The 12,881-nt window shown below is 33.4% G+C and overlaps 1 protein-coding gene across 2 annotated transcripts in view; it reads left to right on the top strand.

Moving 5' to 3' along the window:
* Nucleotides 1-12,881, top strand: part of GRID2 (glutamate ionotropic receptor delta type subunit 2) — a 1,348,780-nt gene that overhangs the window by 1,098,049 nt on the left and 237,850 nt on the right. The window lies entirely within an intron of this gene.

Genomic DNA, 12,881 nt, shown 5'->3' with positions numbered 1-12,881 from the left:
GCCTTTCTCTGACATTCTGAGAAATAACCTTACTAGGATGAAACAACTTACTACCAGAGCAGACACTGTTTAATTATTTACATATGTAAGACATGTTGGGACTGGTTCTTTGTTCAGAGACGTTATTTGTATATTAAAAATATTCAATGACAGTGAGAAAACTTTGATTAATTTAAGATTCTGATAAGAAATTTTGTCTTCTCTTTCATCTAAATATTTAATTAATCTTTACCAATGATTTAACTTAAAATTTCATGATATTCTAAAGAATGTCTTTGTTTTGTTACTCGGTATTTAATCTGACCTACTCTTTAAAGTTGTCTAGTTAATTCTATGACTCTCACCATTTTAGAATAGAGTAATACTTATTGAACTCCTTATTTGAGACTACTGCCTAATGGCAGAATGAAATAATAAAATACTTAGGGGATCGTTGGTTTCTTATAAATCTCTCACATGTATTGAAGAGGAGAAATACGTGTCACAATGGAGATACATGACATTTTTGCCTTAATATTTACAAATTTCAATAGCATCTTATTTTTTATTCACACTTGCTATTTGATCTTCCATTAAATTTGAGTATTTCTCAACTGCATACTCCTGATTGTGACCACTGACCCAGAGAGGGCCTAGGACAGAGCCCTAAGAGAAGGAATGGGTTAGAGGAGCTTTCAGTGGTAACTGACAAGGAGTAATGAGAAAGACCCAAGTGCCATGTATAGCATGCAGTGGCATACATACCAAATAAGGACAATATTTAAAGATGGAGGGTTTGGCCGACTATGTTAAACATTTCAAAAAATCAAGTAAAATTAAGACTTGAAAGATATTTATTGGATTCAGCAATAAACTTGTTATTGGTAGTATTCCAGTGACTGTAGCTGCATAACCAGTTCCTCCAAAGCCTACCAATTCTGTGGGTCAGAAGTTTAGATAAGACATAGGAGGAAGGCTTGTTTTTACCCAGTGATGTCTGAGGACTCAACTAGACAACTCAAAGTATGAAAATGAACTCATCTGAAGACTTGTGCATTTCACTTACATGTTTAGTGGCTGATACTGGCTGAGGTCTTGTAGCTTCAGTTTTCTTCTATGGTCTCTCTTCATGGGATAGGTAGGCCTTTCTCACAGAATGGTGGTTAATTTCTCCATAAAGAGCATTCCAAAAAGAGAAAAAAAGAGTCAATGAAACAGAAAAATGTTATAGTCCAGGTTGGGGATCACAAACTTGTATGATGGTGTGAGTTCCTCTGGTAGGGAACATCCTGGTTGTGCCCATGTCATGACTTTGTTATAAGAACTAAAATGGCTAAAAATTATGAAGTTCTTAGATAAAATAACTTATATAAGGGTCACATAATCACTTGCCAAATAAATAAAAAATAAAAACAAATCAGACTCAGCTGTGGATAGTTAGACAAATGGAAAAAAGGATAGCAAGGCAAATGACTTCAGATTATTGATAATGGTTAAAATGGTAGCTCTTAGGGTACATGAAGCAATAAAAAAAAAATAGACCAATAATGAGAATACAGTAAGAGTGAGACTGGAAAGTAATAGAGTAGTAGTGGGAGAGAATAGAGTTCTTGATGAGGCCAAAGAACAAAAGTGGAAATATCAGTGTGAGGGAGTTTGAAGTTTGTATTTATGGACTCCTGAAGTTAAGAGTTGGTGAAGGACTTCAAAGCTGATCAAAGAACTGAGAGCCCAGAGAATTAGATGAACCATCTGCAATGACAGTCAACTCAGATTGGAGAGAAAGAAAATGAGCCATGTGCCAAAGTTGTCAATAAATGAGGAGAAATACCTAGGATATGTTGATAGATAGGAGCACTGGTTAAAAATAAAGTTTGGTATGGTTAGAAGTAATTAACCTCTGTTTTCATCTTCTTCCCAATCCACCCAATTTTCCTGTACATGGTTTTAATAACCACCAATATGCAGTTGACCCCCAAATCTATATCACCCATTCTTTTAGTTTTGTATATCAAACTGCTCAGCAGACCACTCTCTGGGTGTAGCAAAAGCACCATGAATTCCAACATGCCAAACGTCGAATTTATTTTCCACTTTAAAGCTTTGTAGCTTCTCTATTCCAACTGATGCATTGCCAGCCACTCAGATATACAGGTTAAAAACTTTGAAAACAGTTTTTATTTCCTCTTCCTTCTATCCCTTATATCTAACCATAATCAAGTCCTTGAATTTTACCTTCTAAGTATTTCTGGAAGTGGAAATCTTGTCTCACCTAGACAGATAAGCCTACACTGCTACTTAGATTAGGCCTACTTTATTTCTCATCTGAACTACAGGAATCTTATTAACAGGTCTTTTTTCAATTTTGTCCCCTGCAAACATATGTTCCACATACTTGCATATATATTCAAGTTATTTCTACCAGGGAGAGCTAAACACATAATTCCTATTCTTTAAATATTTTCTTGGCTCCTCAATGCCCATAGTTTAAAAGTCTGAGTTATTTGGAACATGAACAATATTCCACCATTCGGCTCCAGTCCAGGGCTCGATTCTCATCTCTTACCACTCATGCTTCACATTTAATTGTTCATTTACTCCAAATGGCTTTTGTCCCTTGAACACAAGACTGTGTCATGACTCTCTGCCGTTGCTTCTGCTCCTTTCAATTCCTGAAATGCCTTTATTACTAAACTGCTTAATCTCTATTCTTACTCTTCGCTTTCATATGGCAAATTGCTATGCATCCTCTAATTCTTGTTTTGATCTCCTTCTTTTAAGAAATATTTGCTGGGATTAGGAACCATCTTCTAAGCTTTTGAAGATAAATTTATCATAACACTTATAAACTATGATGTAATTGCCTTTTCTTCATTTGTCTCCATTTGAGTCCTTTGAGCATAAAACAGTGTCTTATCTCTATAGTCCCTTTGCCTACAGTTCAGTGTCTTGTACATATTAAGTGTTTGATAAATGTAAACTGATCAGCTAAATGCATAAATACATGTGATAGTTAACTAAGCAAAACACGGAGTTAATTGCAATATTGTGCTTATTAGATTATAATCTGTTCCCCAATGATCCAAACTCACTAAACCTAACAGGAAGTTACTCGGAATATCTCTACTGGTGTATTTTATTAAGTAGCTAAGATGAGGGACTTTTAAATAAGGTATCCAATTTGTCGAAGCTTTATTTTTGAGGATGTTGACATGCTTTCTGAACTCTGCCTCCAGGTAGCCAAATTAATTTTTGGAGCACATCCAAGAGAAAAATATAAGTAAAATTACCCATATGGTTAGCATGATTTTCTAGTTGTGTAAACATGACACAGATATCAAAAGTTATAAATATGTTAAGCACTTTTCCATCCCAACTGGGCCTTTAAATGAATTGTACAGCCTGTAGGTTGATTGTCTATTAATACAAATTCCTAGTGATGGATAATGCTGAATTGCATATGATCAACTACTTCATCTTTGAAATGCTGCCATCCTTCCACTTCCTAATAATGAAAAAGTGAATTCTCTAAAAGATATGGAAAGCATCTTTACATTTTGATTAAAAATAAATTAAGATAAATCTCCTAAACCCTATGAAAAAAAAGAATCAGTCAATGATAGTGTCCATGCACAGGCAATGGAGTTAAAAATAGTGATAATTTTCAATAAAAATATAGTCTTTTTAAGAAGTACAGCTGTTATTCAGAATTACAGTCTTTATTGAGTCACTAGACCAGATTGAATAGGGCTAAAAAGCATTTCATGCATTATCGGATAAATTTCTGAAAAAAGAGTTTAGGGACAGCTAAAAGAAAAATGTAAAATATATGCCAGTTGTTTACTAGTTCTGATGTTTAAAAAAGTCTGTAACTTCAAAGCATTCTGGAAAAATAGCTCAGGGAATCCAACTGTGCAAAAGCAGTATGGCCCATTACAGAGATAAACGTAGTACATCTGTTTGGCTGGAACATTAAAGCTTGTGAATTAGATAGTTAAATGCATGAATGAGAGACCAATTTTATGCAAGTTTTGTTGTCATTTTATATCCTCCTTTATTTCCATGTCTACATGCGTCTCTCTGCAATCAACATACTTAAACAACTAGCGTTTGATTTTTGAAGATCCCTTATGTCTAGTTTATGGACAGGGACTCTTAATATCATCTGGGCCTGGGGGTGGGAGGCCTCCATGACTTTTTCGCACGTATGGTTGTATACAATTTGTTTGCTATTTACTTGCAAAGGGAAATTTCAGTTTGCCTCAGATGCTTTTGTCTGATTCTAGAAAGTACCAATATTTATAGTCATGTAAAATATTTAAAGCTATACGCAAATAATGAATCATGGAACATTACATCAAAAAAAATAAGTAACTGATGTTGAATCAAATAATGGGAAATGTTTTGGCTTGGTATGGGAAATAAATTACAAATTTATATGCAATGTAAAAAAAATATATTTAAAGCTATTACATATGTTTATTTACCAGCAAGCATTTAAGTAACAACTATATGCCACGGACCGGAAGAACAAAAGGAAAACAAAGAATAATTATATTAACTGGCTTAATTACTATTTCTTGGGTATGCTGTTTATCATGCCCAACCTAGATGTTTTGAGTATGGTCATTAATAAGAAAGATACAGTTCGTGCAGACATACTTGGAACCATCTAAATGGGTCATAGCCAAATGGGACCAAAAAAACCACTTCCAATGAGAAGAGCAGACAGAATTATTGGAAAGAATAAAGAAGGAAAATTCCTTTGATAGCTTTCTTAAAGATCAAACAGCTCCGCAGATGCCAGTGATGAATAGAAAGGGGGCCTTTAGGAATAGTAGAAGATAACTTGATGGCTGCTGCACAAGAGTTAACAGGAGAGGCAAACCATAGTCTTTGAGATCCCAGGACAATTTTTGGAAGAACATAAAGAGCTCTTTCCACTGCATATGGATTGTAGTGTTACAGAGAATCACAACTTTCTCATTTCCACAAAAAGAAGAATCAGACATTCTTCTCTATCGAATTAAGCAACTAAAGAGATTGTTGATGAGAGAGCATCTCTTTAAAACTTTGCATAGGAGAATAACTCAAAAAGACATCCGTTTTGATAGTGTTGATATCAAATATATGAAATTTATCAACATCCTAGTCGCAAAACCCCAAAGGATTCAAACATTGTAATGCAGTAGCTAAAGGCATCCCTTTGTAATGTTATCCGATATTTCACATTCAATTTGAATATAACAAAAATGATATTGGCTAACTCTGTTGTTTACTGACCCTAATGAACACAGGGAAAATGAGAGTAATTCCCAGTGACAGGCTAACTGGACTATAGAGACAAATTTCTTTCTATGTTCTGTTCTTACAGATATTAACTCAAAAAAGCTCTCTGTAATTTTTATTTAGGTTCAAAAAAACATCTCTGTTGTTGCTAATTATGATTGGCAGTCCTTAACAAAGAGAGCGCCAAGCATTCTGAGAACTGTCACATCCACTTGAGAATTTCCCCATGCTGATTTAAAACATGACAAGGTGCTCAATTTCTTTCATTTTATCACCAGAATTCACTACTAAAGGGAAAAAAAAAACAGCTGAACTTTCACGTTCTCAGAGACTATTCTAAGTCTGTCCTTATGGGTGTGGGGAATGAGTAATTTGTATGATAGAAACAATGCAGTGATGCTAAGATGGGAATCCATTGGTTTACATTTCCAATGAACTGTAATGAGCTCCTAAGCAATGATTCCATGAATTATATGTATGTAATATGCCCCTGAATTTCACTTAATACCAGCTCTTCATGATTTGAGCCAGAAAATCCTTTCTCATGCTAAACTGGGCTTTTGAAGAGTTGAAAGTAATCAAGGCATATGAGGCAAAAATCAGATTTCTGCTTAGAAAATGCTTATCAAACAAAAACTGGTGAAAACATCTTCTTGACTACTTTGAACTACTTAAGAATGCATACTATAATTAAAAGCATTATTTTAGTATTTAATGAAACAAAGGAGTAGTTTCCTGAAAGCCATAAAAAAAAAAAAGACACTGAAAGGTGATTTTAAGATATTCTGAGTTGGTTTTTCTTCTTCCCCAAGTGCTATAAGAAAAAAACAGTTTTAAAATCTAAATTTAAGTGATGAAAAAGGAGGTGTCACAGGTCCTTTAAAATAGCATTGACATCAGTAGTACTCAGTACTTACAGTACCATTTTACAAAACCCCTCAGCTTAAGTAATAAGAATAGGGTCAGACATCACCAAAGATAAATTTATTCTAAAGGTGACTTAGATTGATCAAAGTTAAGCTATTGGGATCAAAAGACTATAGGTGTAATAGAGACCATCCGTTTAGAATATAAATTTGGAAATTCAATTTTTGTTTGACCTGAATCCATTTTTCCCCTTTACCTATGAATATGTATTTAGAACTTTAATAATGATGGTTATATTTCAAAAAACATGGGAGACTGATCCCAGCTTTTAAAAACAGTATCAGCATGTTTTGAAAATTAAGATTCTTAGCATTTAACCTAGCTCTAAGATGCATACTTGGAGCCAAGTATAATCTCTGGTTTACAAAATTGTTGACTAATAAAGTCCTGAGATACTTTCGTTAAATACCCTTGAATGTGGCATAACCTTTACTTTAATTTTTCACAATTGTAAGGCAGAGAAATTACAGTATGTAATATAAAGTATAAATTCACATCACATGTCTCATCATATATAATAGTGCTCCTTATTTGTAAGCTACATTTCTTGATGACACTTGTTCATTTTTATACTAAGATTTAACAAAAGACCAATGCATGACCCATATTTCCACACTGTGGACACATAAAATTGCTCTTTGATTTGTGGCTGTGACTAAAATTTATAGAGTCTCTTTATATTTACAGCTCTGTCTCTTCAACTCTAAATTAGCAATCCATTTGGGACAGCTATGCAATTTGTCCTGTCTGCTTCACTTGTTTTCTAGCACTTACTGTTTATATCCATGTGCTTTAGTACTTTAGCATGTACTGATAGTATTTCTTCTGCCTTTATTATTTCAAATTCTTTATTCTCCAGAAAACATCTGTTTAGTTATTAAATAAGAATTATTTATCTAGTCACAAGGGTGAGGAGGACAGCATGGTGTCTGTCTTCATGGAGCTTTCAGTGAACAAGAGAAACAAACTGGTAAACACAGAGCTCCATCACAGAATCATAATTATCCTGTTGAGCAAAGCACAAGTCCTGATGCGCTTGGAGTTTACAGACATGCTGCTATTTGGCACGTTGTAATTAGGTCAAATACATACAAAGTCATGACCTATCAAAATGAGGACTACAGACTTGGAACCAATTTTTTACCTACTGACAATGGAAGAAACGAATCCAATCAACTCACTTTATCTTTGCTTTCTGATCTATAAAATAAAGTGCTAGATTATTTTAAAATTTTCTTTCAGCTCTAAGATGTAGGATTCTATTGTGTCAATATCTAATATAAGAATTATTTTTATATCTTTGTGTTTTCTTGAGATACAGCTCAGTTTTAAACCCTGTATCTACCATTTACGAGCTATATGACATTGGACAAGTTGCTTAACCTCTAGGTGCCTCAGTTCCCTGAGTAATAATTGCCTAATTCATCAGGTGTTTGAAAAATTAATTGTTCATGGATATAAAACACTTAAAACTCTATGCATGACATAAAATAGGCACCCACCATTATAATTATAATTACCTCAACATTTTTGCAGGCCACAGCAAGAGATAGAATCAACCACATCGTTTAATGTTTTATACACTCATAATTACCTCACAGAAAATAAGCATTATTTTAAAGAAGCATATTGTAATTAGGCATGAGGAAATATATTAGGAAAACTAGTCTAGCTAATGAAAATGCTTATGGTAAAAACCATACACTAACAATTTCATAATAACTTTGTCATTCAGCTACATGTGAAAAACTAGAAGCATTTTTTTCCCATTTAAGTATATCATCATCACATGTATTGTGATCAACTGTAGCATAACAGGGCCCAAGATACAACAAATAATGAACTTAAATTGAATGGAATTACAAGTTTTGATTCAGGATGCTTCCATTTTGTATATTAAGTCCTTAAAAAGATTGAATAATTTTAGGAGGACTAATGTATAAGAACTGTGTAAATATGTGTTTTGTTTTTGGAATTACGCCTTGAAATCTGTAACTAAAATAACGCAGAATTGACTATGAACATCATATAGAAGGCTAATTTTCCTAAACTAATCAACGCTCACAAACTGCCATTGATGGCAGTTTAGAACCGTTTGGATCCATTCCAGAATTGAAATGATGATGATGATGATACTTCAGTTTTTGTTTATTACACTCACAATGCCAGTATTGAAACTTAGAATATTTAATAATTTTATTGAAGCATAATTGACATACATTACATTAACATCAAGTATACAACATAATGATTTGATATTTGTATATATTGTGAAATGATCACCACAACAAATCTAGTTAATATGCACACATAATTAAAGAATTTTTTATGATGAGAACTTTTAAGATCTACTCTCAGCAGCTTTCAAATATGTAATGCAGGATTAATGACAATAGTCACCATGCTGTACGTTACATCCCTGTGACTTATTTATTTTACAACTGGAAGTTTGTACCTTTTCCTCCTTTCACCCATTTGGCCCACACTGCCCCTGGCAACCACCAATTTGTCCTCTGTATCTGTGTGCTCAGTGTTTTTCATTTGTTTTGCTTTTTAAAGTCCACATCTAAGTGAGACCATATGGTATTTGCCTTTCTTTGTCTGACTTATTTCACTTAGCATATGCCCTCATGGTCTATCCATCTTGTCACAAATGGCAAGATTTTGTTTTCCTCCATGACTGAATAATAGTCCATGATATACACTGGAATATTATTCAGCCTTGGAAAAGAATGAAAAAACATATATGCATATATAACATGTATGACTATGTATATAACATATTTCTTCATTCATTCATCTGTCTTAATGGACACTCAGTTTCCTTTTGTCTCTTAGCTATTGTAAATAATGCTAAGGAGCATAGGAGTACATATATCTTTCCAGGTTAGTGTTTTCTTTTTTTTTTTTTTTTTTTTTTGGATAAATACCCAAAAGTGGAATTGCTGGAGCATATGGCAGTTCTGTTTTTAATTTTTTGAAGAAGCTCCGTACTGTTTTCCAGAGCATCTGCACTGGTTTACATTCCTCCCAAAAGTGCTCAAGGGTTCCCTTTCTCCACATCCTTGCCGGCACTTGTTATTTTTTGTCTTTTTGGTAATAGCTATTCTAATAGGTATGAGGCGATAGCTCATTGTGGTTTTAATTTACATCTCCCTGATGACTAGTGATATCGAACATCTTTCATGTGTCTTCTTCAGAAAAATGTCTATTCAGATCCTTTGCCCAATTTTTAATCAGATTCTTTTTTTGCTATTGAGTTGTATGAGTTTTTTATATATTTTGGATACTAGCCCCTTATCAGACATATGATTGGCAGCTATTTTCTCCCACTCAATACATTGCCTTTTCATTTCGTTGTTGTCTTCCTTTGCTGTGCAGAAACTTTTTAGTTCAATGTAGTCCCACTTGTTTATTTTTGCTTTTGTTGCCTTTGTTTTTGGTTTCAAATCCAAAAACTCACTGCCAAGAGCAATGTCAAGAAGTTTACCACCTATGTTTTCTTCCAGGAGTTTTACGGATTCAGGTCTTCCATGCAAGTCTTTAATCCATTTTGAGTTAATTTTTGTATATGGTATAAGGTAATGGTCTGGTTTCATTCTTTTGCAATGTCAATAACTATGATCGTTTAGTATATTGATAAAACTAAAACCAACCTTGCCTCTTATAAATAAACATAACCTATGTTAAATATTATGCTAAAATTTTAAATTCATTGATGGAATTCCTTTAAACAAGAGAATTGTTTAACTATAGTTTCATTATTAACATATATGTAATGCGTATAGATACTTTTGAAATATAATATAATGCATATGAAAATTATAAATAATATGGTCAAGTATATGTTCCCTTTAGTTTATATTATTGCAGCACTGAAACATATAACATCAGATTTAAGGTTAATTTTAAGATGAAAACAATTTCTAAGTAACCAGTAAAATTTGTGACTTCCATCTGAGAAAATCAAAGCACGTAATAGTATTGTGAGTTAAATTTGTGAGTTAAAGATTATGCCATTTCAGTATTCACAAGGTTGATTCTAAATTAAAACTGTCTTTGATATTACTTGATCAATATTAACAATTCAAAAATAAATTATATTATTAAAATTATTGAAAAGAAATAAAATATCTTTGGATGCTTTTCCAGAAATTATTTTAATACAGTGTTTTGCTGAGAGAAGTTACTAAGTTCCTAAAGCAACAATCATTTGTTGCCTGAAATAGAATTTTTTGAGAACTCTGTCTTTTAAGTAGAGGTGATCCTAGTATTTTTGGCTTTGAAATTTTGAAATAGTATGATCTCACATACTTATCTGTAAACTCATGAGGAATTGTTGACAGTCTTCTCTTCTACCTTAGATCCTTTCTAATATCATGATGGTCTCTCCTTTCCTTCTAAATATAAAGTAATTTTGCTATATCAGCAGGACTGCCTGCAAGCACCACATTTCTGTACTATTGTTATACTACTCGAAGACTTAAGCCCACTTAGTCCTCAGTCCTCTGCCTTACATCACCACCAAGGAGTACTATAATCCTCTAGAAATGCATTGCCTGGAGTGTGGCACTGCTTAATAAATCACTTCATCTTATTTATCTTTCTCTTGACATATATCTAGCAGCAGGAACCATTATCCTGTGACAATGTTAAGTTCTATTGACATTTTCTCTTAATTAACTACACCACTGGCTACAAATTTAACATTGGGAATCAACTTCCTTTATTTAATGCTATCTTGAACAAAGGAAGTGTTAAGTTTGTCATGCATTCATTGTCTTAACAGATATCGAAACATCTTTGTTATTTTTTCAGACCAGTTTATTCTGCTGAGAAAATAAACAGAATTCCTAGGTAAAATCATGTTGCACTATTTCTTCATTAGATGATTGACCAATTAGACAAGTGCATTTTTCCATTAGATACCTTAATGAATATATGAGACCTCTATTATATATGCCTGAATTCCTCTGTGATACCACTTCTTCAAGCAACACAGTGACTTTAATGTAAGTTTTTATAAATTCAAAGAAACGTTTCTTTTGAGATTAAAACATGTTTTATATACTTTCAGTGTTTGGGGTTCAAATTATAAATCACTCATTTATTCAACATTATTGAAAGTCTACAATGTGACAGGCACTATTCAAGCTCCTGGAGATACCTGTCTGAGAAAAACAGAGATTCAGGCTTTTATGGAGTTTATATTCTAGTGAAGGGAGACCGGTAAAAAAACAATAGGCTAAATAAATAAATAAATAACACAGTATATCAGAACTCAAATACTATAGAAAAAGTAGCTCAGAGGGAAGGGAATTTGAAATACATGTGGAAAGGTTGCAATTTTCAATAGGTTCATTTAAGTAAGCCTCTAAGCATTTGAGATTGGAGCAAGGACCTGGAGGATGGGAAGGAATGTGCTGTAGAGATATTGGTTGGGGGCCGAGGTGGTCAGGTGTACAGAATCGCAATGACCTGCTGCAAGAGGCCACAGGACAGCTTAGTAGGAGGGGAGGTAAGAGAGGCCCGTGAGCTCAGATGAGATTAGGCTTTGTAGTTTTTGGCTTCTACTTTGCAGTAAGGAAGAAACACAGGAATTTTTAAAGCGGAGGCGGTGGCAGGACAAACATTTAGACAAATAAAAATAATTGTTTTAGAGGGCATTAACTGTCAAACTATTCTCTATCCGTTGTGTTTTCAAGTCCTCCAGCATACTTGGGGATCTAAGAAGTGTTTCAAAAAATTGTAGATTTGTATCTGAGTCATGATTATATTTCATAGGTGCAGGAATATTTGTCTGTTTAGGCAGGTATATGTTGCTTACAGCGTATATCCACCCAGTGACTCTTCCAAAAACCTTAACTCCAAGAGCCAGTCACACTCTTTTGTATTCTCCAGATCAAGTAATTATGGTTATCCATTTCAGACAACATATCAACATTATATGAAAAGACACATACTATTCCTAGCTTTATTTGTGGTGAAAGCTTCTAAAGAAAACCACTCTCTTGTAAGTAATCTTCCCCAGGGCTCTTGGTAAAAAAGGGCCAGAGAGAGGAGCAAGAATAATGGCGTTCTCAGTTTATTTCTTCCTTCTCAATCAACTTCCTGTATCTTTCTGGAAATGATAAATGTTATTTACATAAATTATTTTAGCCCTTTATTTGGACTACATATCTATATTATATATAAATATCTATCTACAGATAGATAAATAGGTATAGATATTTAATATGTAGAGATAGCTGTAAGTATCTGTCTATATATATCTATACCCATATCTAGATACAGAGAGAGAGAATTTTTTCCCTATACCAAACCAAACTGCTAATAACAGTTTGTATTCGGAGTAGGATTAAATAATTCCCTTGTTCCTAAATCATCAGTAGTAACCTTCTGTATAGAAAATTCTTCCTGTAAAGGAATATAATTGAAGATCTTTATTACTTTTATTTGCTTGAAATTTATATATACTTCTCCTTTCTCCAAAAAGATCTTAAAATCTGCTAACATTCATAATAACACTGGATTCTTTTGCTTCTCTCTCAGAAAAATAAATCAATAACATTTCACTCTCAGTTTTCCTTGTCAAGTCCAGTTCTTTGATTAAAAAATTTCTTGAGTTTTAAATTCACAGTCATTTGGTCACAAAAGGCCATCTGGAATATAAGATTAAATAGACA

This window comes from Ursus americanus, chromosome 8 (genome assembly GCF_024610735.1).
Source record: "Ursus americanus isolate L20-20 chromosome 8, mUrsAme1.1.p, whole genome shotgun sequence".
NCBI lineage: Eukaryota > Metazoa > Chordata > Mammalia > Carnivora > Ursidae > Ursus > Ursus americanus.
This window is presented reverse-complemented; position numbering and strand designations above follow the sequence as displayed.